Genomic DNA, 8568 nt, shown 5'->3' with positions numbered 1-8568 from the left:
TACTTTCATGTCTTCAGGCTTAATTTCATTTGAACACATGTTCCAAAAAAAAAAGGGATTCTCAACAATTTTATAAGCACATTCCTCGGTAAATGGTTTCTAAATCATACATTATTATTTGGCACTAGTAGAACTAATTATTTGCAATATCTATGTCTTCCGTAGACAACGCACTAAACTCTTTGATTGTGTACAACTATGACTTTATAAAAAGAGAATGCTCTCAAAGTTCTTTTCTTTTAAATTACATTGTTGCCTTTAAGTAATTCTTTATCTGTGTTACAAGATTCAACCTCATGTTGTGCCTTTTACATTAAACTTACAAGTTTGAACTATGAACTCTTTAACATTTGAAAGCTAAGGTTGAAGGACCTTATTGGTCTCTGCTTGCAAGCTTCCTGCTTAACATTTATTCACTTTTGGGTTAATTGGAGTTCCATAAAAAATAACCTAAAGCACTAGCAAACACTTATATCAGCCATTTAATAGTAATTAATGATACATGGCTAATTGTAACAGGGGCCTAAAAAATCACTCATGCTTTTATTATATGTTTTTGACTTTCGTATCTTTTTTTCTTAACTTATGCAAATCATATGGATTTTTTCATTTTCCATAAACTTATGCTTTTTTTATTTTTTTATTTTTTATAATTAATATAGTAATCATTTCATTTAAAATTAACATACCAGAGAAACCAATGTTACAACTCAAAATTTAAAGGGAAGCCACATCTACATGACTGCACTGTTATAGGCTACAGAGTACATGCAACTCAAGAATCAAAGCCAAGCACACCACATACCATGACAACCTGTATAACTCATTAATCCCATAGCTTTTGAAAGAGACCAGATCAACACACAAAACAGAGCTTATTACAAAAAATGACAGAGAGAAATAAAAAACTTACAGGACAGTTGCTGTCGATGCTGGGTAGTGGAGTCGGCGATGGCGCAGCACCGCAGTTATGGTTGAGAGAGAGAACATGGAATCGTTGAGGAGAGAGGCCGAGACAGTGGTTGGTGCGAGACCCGGCAGTGGCCTCGGCAGTGTTGAGAGGGAGAGAGCAGAGGGAGTGGAATTGTGAGGCAGAGAGAGGGAGTTTGAAACAATTAAATTGAGAAAGAAAGAGGCGGGTTTTAGAGAATAGGGATTTTAGTTTTATTTATTTATTTATTTTATTTTTATCATTTTCACGCGGATTAGTGATGTGTCTCTATCTTGGAATGAACTGAAGGACTGAGATTTGAATTGGAACTTAATAGAAATTGCATCACATTGACTAACCCCAATATTAGCTTTTGTTGCTGACTTGGTTTACTGATGTCAGAACTTTATACTTGCTTCCTCGAAGTTCCCCTGCATAATCAGTTATTCTTTCTATATACTATAGTATACGCTGTCAAGGATGAGGTGCGAGTGCGACCGCTTGAGAAAATCATAGGAAGTTGGATCGCGAGAGAATATATATATTTATATTATTATTTATTTATTTATTTATTTTGGCTCGGAAGAGTTCAACCTATTCTCCATATATAGTGACACATTAACTTCAGGATTAATTAGCAAGTAAACTGAACATAGTAAAACAAGAGGAGCAAATAGCCAAAAGAATATGAGAAATCCTTTCAAGCTTTTCTTTGTTCCAATTATCCAACTCTTCTCCAAATTGTACCCACAACTTCTACTTCCACGGCCTTCACCTTCTGCTGAGTCTGTAGACTCAGAACTGGTAGCTCCTCTGGCAGCTGGGGACAACGACGCTGTCCATCAAGCTGAAGCACCAACTCAAGCAACTGGGGATGGTGCTGAAAAACAAGCTAAAGCAGCTGGCTTGGTAGTCGTGCACCACATGGAATGGGCGGAGATTGTGATTGCTTTTTGTTTGGCTTCGGCCGTTGATATAGCTATACTCTCAGTTCAAGTCCATTCACAACTTCCTGCACTCTTCCACTTGTTCTCTCTAGCAATCTTACTCGCCTTTGCTTCCGTTGTCGTTAGCAAATTCATAAATCCCAAGTTCTTGCGGACAGCCCAAGTGCTTGAGAGATGTGGCGTTTTCTTCACCGTAACCGCGTTTTTCATCATCATTACAATTCCATTTCCTTTTTACCTCAAATTCGCTAGTTGGGTCGTCTATGCCATTTCCGCCCTCGCTATTTTAATCTGCAGCCGTTTTTAACTTAAGGTTAGTTTAAAAAAGAAAGAAGTGTTTGTGCGTGAGAGAGAGAGCAAACTTCCAAAGACGCACGGTTACATTTCTCTCCTTTTTTTTTTTTTTTTTTTGCCTTTTTTGTTTCCTGCATTCGATGAGCAATAGTGAATTAAAACATGGCATCGACCGCCATGCCTCCAGGCTCTACTACACAGTCACATACTGATAAATTGGTAAAAGAAGGATTCACCTTACAGAAGAAGCTCATGTGTCTTCACACTTGTACAAAGTTAACGACTTTGAAGGGCTTGTTGTTTAATAGTAGTACCGTACTCTTTCACTTGCCCACAAAGCCATTTTACTCTTTCAGCTGCCATTCACATGTACTAAAAATTTGTTGAATTATTTCGTTCTAAATTCTTGGGGAAATAATTTCACCTGGAAATGAATTTTGCATAAAGCACAGAAAGTCGGAAACAGATCACTTTTAAGCTTATCATCATGATGCAACTACTTTCAAAAACAGTTCCTGCAACTGTTATATATATCTAAATGATCACATGAACCCTACCAGCAAAAGAACAAAAAAAAGGCTATAAAACCAAACTGCATAATTTATAATAATAAAAAAAATAAAAAATGCTGTCATAGACATTAGAAGCTAGAGCACACAAATAAATAAGCAAGATTCTTAATCTGAATCCATGGGCTGTTTTTGTTTGTAGAGGATTCAGTCAACTGAGGCTAAGTGTGTTTCTCTTAAGAAGAAGGTAGGTATTTTCAGTCTGCAATGGTTTTCTAAACATGCCCTAGAAAAAGGCATAACAGTGCAAGGAGCTAGTTTCTAAGTCGTCTTTAATTGACTCTTTGGTTGGCTAATGGTGCAAGCATTTAGTTTTATACATTATTTTGTTTAGGGTGCCAATTGGTGCAAGAAAGAATTTGAACCGCAAAAAAGAGAAGCTGAGTTGCATATAAAATTAAGCCAGTTGACAGTTGACACACAGAGATAGACTTCATCGGTAGGTCAAGGTCCGGTTTTTAGATCTGGCCATCTTTGCGCCCTGCTTTGCATTTTTTTAAACATTATATGCACATTATTTGTAACTCTTTTGATATGGCTTTTGTTATATTTTATGAGTTTTAGCAGTCAAAAATTGCTTTTGTTATAGAATGAGTAAATTTTGTGATTCGGAAGTTGTTAGGCTGTTGAAAAGGTGATGAAAGGAATCAAGTTGTTTGGTTAATGAGAAAGTGATGGATTTTTTTGGCCTATATTTAGTTGGATTAAATTTGTGATTTGTGTATAGAAATTGATAAAAATTTGTCTGAATTTATGTAGTTTTTATTTTTATTTTTTATTTGGAAAAATCAGAATAGAAAATTTTTTTGGATTTTTTTTTTTTTGGTTTAAATCCACATCCATATTGGCTTTTCCTAGTCATGTATAAAAATTTGCATTGATATAAAAATTTTGTTGAATTTGTGTATTATGAGAAATTTTTTAGGAGAGGAGTCTATTTATTTCTAATTTATATATTTATAATTCAATCAGTTTTTTTCTTCTTCAATTAGGAAAATAAAATCAATTTTTATTTTTAAAATTTTGCTGATTTTTATTTTTTGTATTAAATTTTTTTTTTAAAATAACAAAACTTAGTTGTTTTAACTTTTAAGAGCACTTAACAATAATAACTTATTTAATAGAGTGCACAAAGTTTAAGGATTGAAATGATAAAATGGAATGAAAACCGTTTATTTATCTATCTATACTACTAATAACTGGATTCGCTTGTTTAGGTTTCATCATTTTGTGTACCAAAATATCCTCAGATTTATATATTTAGAAAGTTTAAATAATAGGGTTAAATACTTAGTATTCTAAAATAATACTCCCTCCGTCCTACTTTGTTTGTCCTATTTGAAAAGTCAAACTTTTTAAGGGAACATTATTTATTATCTTGTCTACCTTTTAAAAATGTATAAATTTCCAAAATTACCCTTAAATAAATTTATCAAAAAATTGAATTAGTTAATTAATAGGGGTATAATAGGAACATTAATAAATTAATTACTTTTATTTTTAGAAACAGGACAATATTTTGGGACATCCCAAAATGGAATAGAGGACAAACAAAGTGGGACAGAGGGAGTAATAATAATAGGGTTATTTATGTAAAACTAGCATGTAGTCCGTGCTTATGCACGGAAATATTAACAATTGTGATGATAAGATGTTTATCTTAGTAGATTCAATTTCCACATTGAGCATTATGAATGGAAGTAACTTAACACCAACATTTAAAAATCAAATTGGACACATAGCACAAAATTAAACTACAATTAGAAATTAATTTGATTCAATTTGAATTCTAAAATTGAACTTCAACTTAATATAATATATATGATTATATTTTTGTCACTTTTAACAAATTAACAAAATCTTAATCCAGACACAGTAAAAACTATTAAAAAATAAGAACTAATCATTGAGCTTGGAATCTTCTTGGAGGCGCCAATGAAGCGCTAATGTATGAGAGTGTGAAGCAAGGAAGAGTGGGATTGAACATTGTGTTTGAACCCGGCCTTGCTCTAAAAAATCCGTAAGGAGGAGGAGAGGGCAGTATGTGGATCTAGTTGGTAGAGGTTGAGAGAGGAGGAGACATGGGATGAAGATATGGAATTAGGAGGAGATGATGTTTTACTTTTATAGTCTTTCTCGTTGGACTCCTTGGTTCTGGTTGTGGGATTAGAAGAGCTCCAGACTCTATTGAGATCACCCATAAAAGTGTGCAGGTGAGATGTTCTTGCTTAGGCCAATGAATATTATTATTGTGGTTTTCTTGGCTTCCGTGTTAAATGTTAATGCATCATTTATTTGGGCACAAAAATTAGAAAATTTAGATAAGATATATGACACAAAATTGGAGTCCAATTTATAATCTTCATGAAAGTGTACAGGTAAGATGTTTTTGCTTAGGCCAATGAGCATTATTATTGTGGTTTTATTGGCTTCCGTGTTAAATGTTAATGCATTATTTATTTGGGCACAAAAATTAGAAAATTTAGATAAGATACATGACACAAAATTGAAGTCAAATTTATAATCTAATTAAATTTTTTTTGAGTTTTGGTTAGGACAAGTGGCGCAAAATTGAGAATCCAATTGAAATCTAATTGGATTTTCTCTCTGCTTCACCTATTATTATATATATAGATTATTAATTTAAACACTCCTAAATTTCAGATAAATTTTAAAAAGTAGTTTTTTCACTCTATCTCTCTCTTAAGTTTATTTTAGCTAATTTATTTTAATTCAATCATAACCCCTTATCCATATCCCTTAAAATTAGGTACTTTCATATCTCTTTATTCCTTGAGTAAGAAAATTACTAAAATCAAAGCTAAATAAATGTATCTCTTCCTCTGTTTTAAAAATCAAATTGAACTAGCCAGTTCAACCGGTTCAATCGAGAACTTGACACTAGTTTGATCTGGTAAAATTCCTCAAAACCAATAAAAACCAAATTAAACAAAAAATTGGGGCACAAATCAATTCTTTGACCATACTAATTTTTAAAACCATAGTTTAATCTTTTTAAAAAAATAAATAAATAAAAGAGCAAGATTTAGGTACAGTATTTAGGTGTTGTTCTTTAGATTCCCCTCTTAAAATTCTGTCATGTGGATTTTTTCTCATGAGATGTAAGTGTATTTTCTAGTTAAATAGCTACATGTTTGAATCTTAAAAAATGAATCTAAAAAACAATACTTAAGGTACTATTCTTAAGTTTTGTCTTAAATAAAACCTCTTTCTTCATCTCTAGGGTCCATTTGGATACAACTTATTTTTGTTGAAACTGAAAACTGAAAACACTATAACAAAATAATTTTTTAATGTGTGAAAAATTACTGTTCACTCTATTTTTTATTATTTATAAGACTAAAATCATTGTTTATGGACAATGAATAATGACATAGGCGCTGATCTTAAAAAAAAATATATTAAAAGGATAAAACACACAATTGCTAAAAATATAGACGCAGGACGTGAATCCAAACGCCACCCTAATAGGAGGGAGTTGTAATTTTTTACAAAGTATTCTTTTAGTGCTTTTTTAAAATTATTTTTAGTGCTTTTTTTTTAATTATTATTTTATTACTCGTATGACTTTGATTGTTATATACGCGTTTTAGTCGTTTCTTTCTTTTTTTATTTTTCTGGAAAATTTTGAAGATAAACTCAAAAAAAAAAAAAAAAAAAAAAAAATTTCTCACCACACTTGGGTGCGGCAAGGCTAGTGTACGGTATTGATTTTACTCAGCCGATCTTTGTCCCTCACGGTTTGGCTTGCGCGTGAGTGGCATTGATCACTTTACACGGTAGACTAACAAATGCCTCATGACACAATGACACGTGTGAAGCCAAGAGTCTGCCCTAAGTTTTGCTTTCTAACTGCCACAATATGACAAATATTCTGAAAGGAATCCTTTCTTCCGATTTTCACAAAATTGCTCTCAAAATTTTACCCACAGGCTTCATCTTCCAGTGATACTGTCGACCCAGAACTGCCAGAGCTGGCAGCTAGGGACGACACCGTCGGCGTCGGCCCAGCTGAAGCAGCTCGTTTGGTGGTTGTGCACCGCCACCATGGCCAGCACCACATGGACTGACCGATGTAATGATTGGTTTTTCACCATAACAACATAACAGCATTTTTCATCGCCATTACTATTCCTTTTCCTCCTTACCTTAAATTCGTCACCTGGGCTATTTATACAATTTTCGTCTTCGCCATTTTTATTTGCCATTGTTTGTAGCTTTGGGTTGAAAGAATAATTAACTATATATGGGTTAGACGAGGATGCATGATTATTACCTTGAAATTGTGTTGTGTTTGAAACTTTGCACCCGACTGTGTGTGTAGAAAAGTGGCGCTCCACGACGTGTTTCTGAGTCTCTGTCTCAATAATATCGTAGGAAAAAAAAAAAAACAAAAAAACAAAGAGAAGTACTAGTTTACCCTTTTTGGAAGTTGGAAAGTGACAATAAACCCATTTGGACTGAATCTTGGTAATTCCTATTGGAATTGGAGGGACCTAAACTCTTCAAATCCTGTCTCATGCTCACACATTCCAATTGTACTCTTTCAGTTTTTAGTTGATACATTTACTAAAAAATTGTTAAAAATATTATCTTGTTAAATTATTATACCTGGATGTGAGTTTTGCATACAGCACAAAGATAGAGACTTTTAAGCCTCTCGTTATGATGCAACTGTTGGATCCTATATAGTGAGGATGGTAATCTTGTTAGGGTGGTACTCATCATCCTTGACGCTCGGAACAATGTGTAAAGAGTGTTAGTATTTATAGACTCCTTTATATCTCTTGAAAAGATATATATGTTTTTCAAGAGATAATATATTTCTAAAAAAACACAACTCTTTAATATATAACTAGCTTTAACGTTTAATTAATCTCTTGTGTAGATTGATGAAGTAACATCATTTACCAAGTAAGAGTTATTGTATGAGTGAGAGTGCACCATATTATGGTATAATCAACTATTACTTTTTTACACGAACAACTACTTTCAAAGACTTAGCATATGTTTATCTAAATAAATGATCACATGAATACTGAATAGCACCAGTAAACGTGTAAAAAAAAAAAAAAACTGCACAAGCAAAATGACTGCTTGATCTATTTCTTGTTTCATAGATGATTAGTTCTTGAACTAGGCAAGCACATATGCTGCAGTAACTAGCTCTCTCACAAGCACACCAAAGTATTACCTCTCCACAACAATTTACTAGCTAGAGACAAAACAAAAAAGAAAAATTATTATATGACTAGTAGATTTGCAAATTAGTGTGAAACTCATCATTTAAGCAATTTCATTTCGGCTAAACTGTGAACTTTACTATTCTGTTCTGTTTGATTTGACTCATTTGAGGAGAGATTAGACAAACAACAAATTTCCAACGTATATGATAATTACAGTAAACCCACCTGAGGTTAGGCCTGTTTACACTAAGCCTACCTGTGGTTCAAAACTTATCACTTTGCCCACCTGAGGTGCCTTCCGTTAGGGATCTGTTACCCACCTCTCCGTTTGCCGTTAGAAAAACACATTTTTAAAGATAAACAAACATAACAAAGATCAAAAAGTTAGGACTTTTTATTGCTTAAGAACTTGTTTGAGAACAAAACACAGGAATAGCACAGATCAAATGCTATTCCTGATTAAAAGTGATATCATTGAGCATTTGTTTTTTTATTCTTGTTTTTTTTTTTTTATAGATCTCTCCAACTTTTATTCAAACCAAACCAAACCCAAAAAAAAAAAAAAAAAATTCCAGAAAACACAAGCCAAATCCCAGAAACACACAAGCCAAATTCCAGAA

Source organism: Quercus robur, chromosome 7 (genome assembly GCF_932294415.1).
Source record: "Quercus robur chromosome 7, dhQueRobu3.1, whole genome shotgun sequence".
In the NCBI taxonomy this organism is placed as follows: Eukaryota; Viridiplantae; Streptophyta; class Magnoliopsida; order Fagales; family Fagaceae; genus Quercus; species Quercus robur.
Note: the sequence above shows the minus strand (reverse complement) of the source record.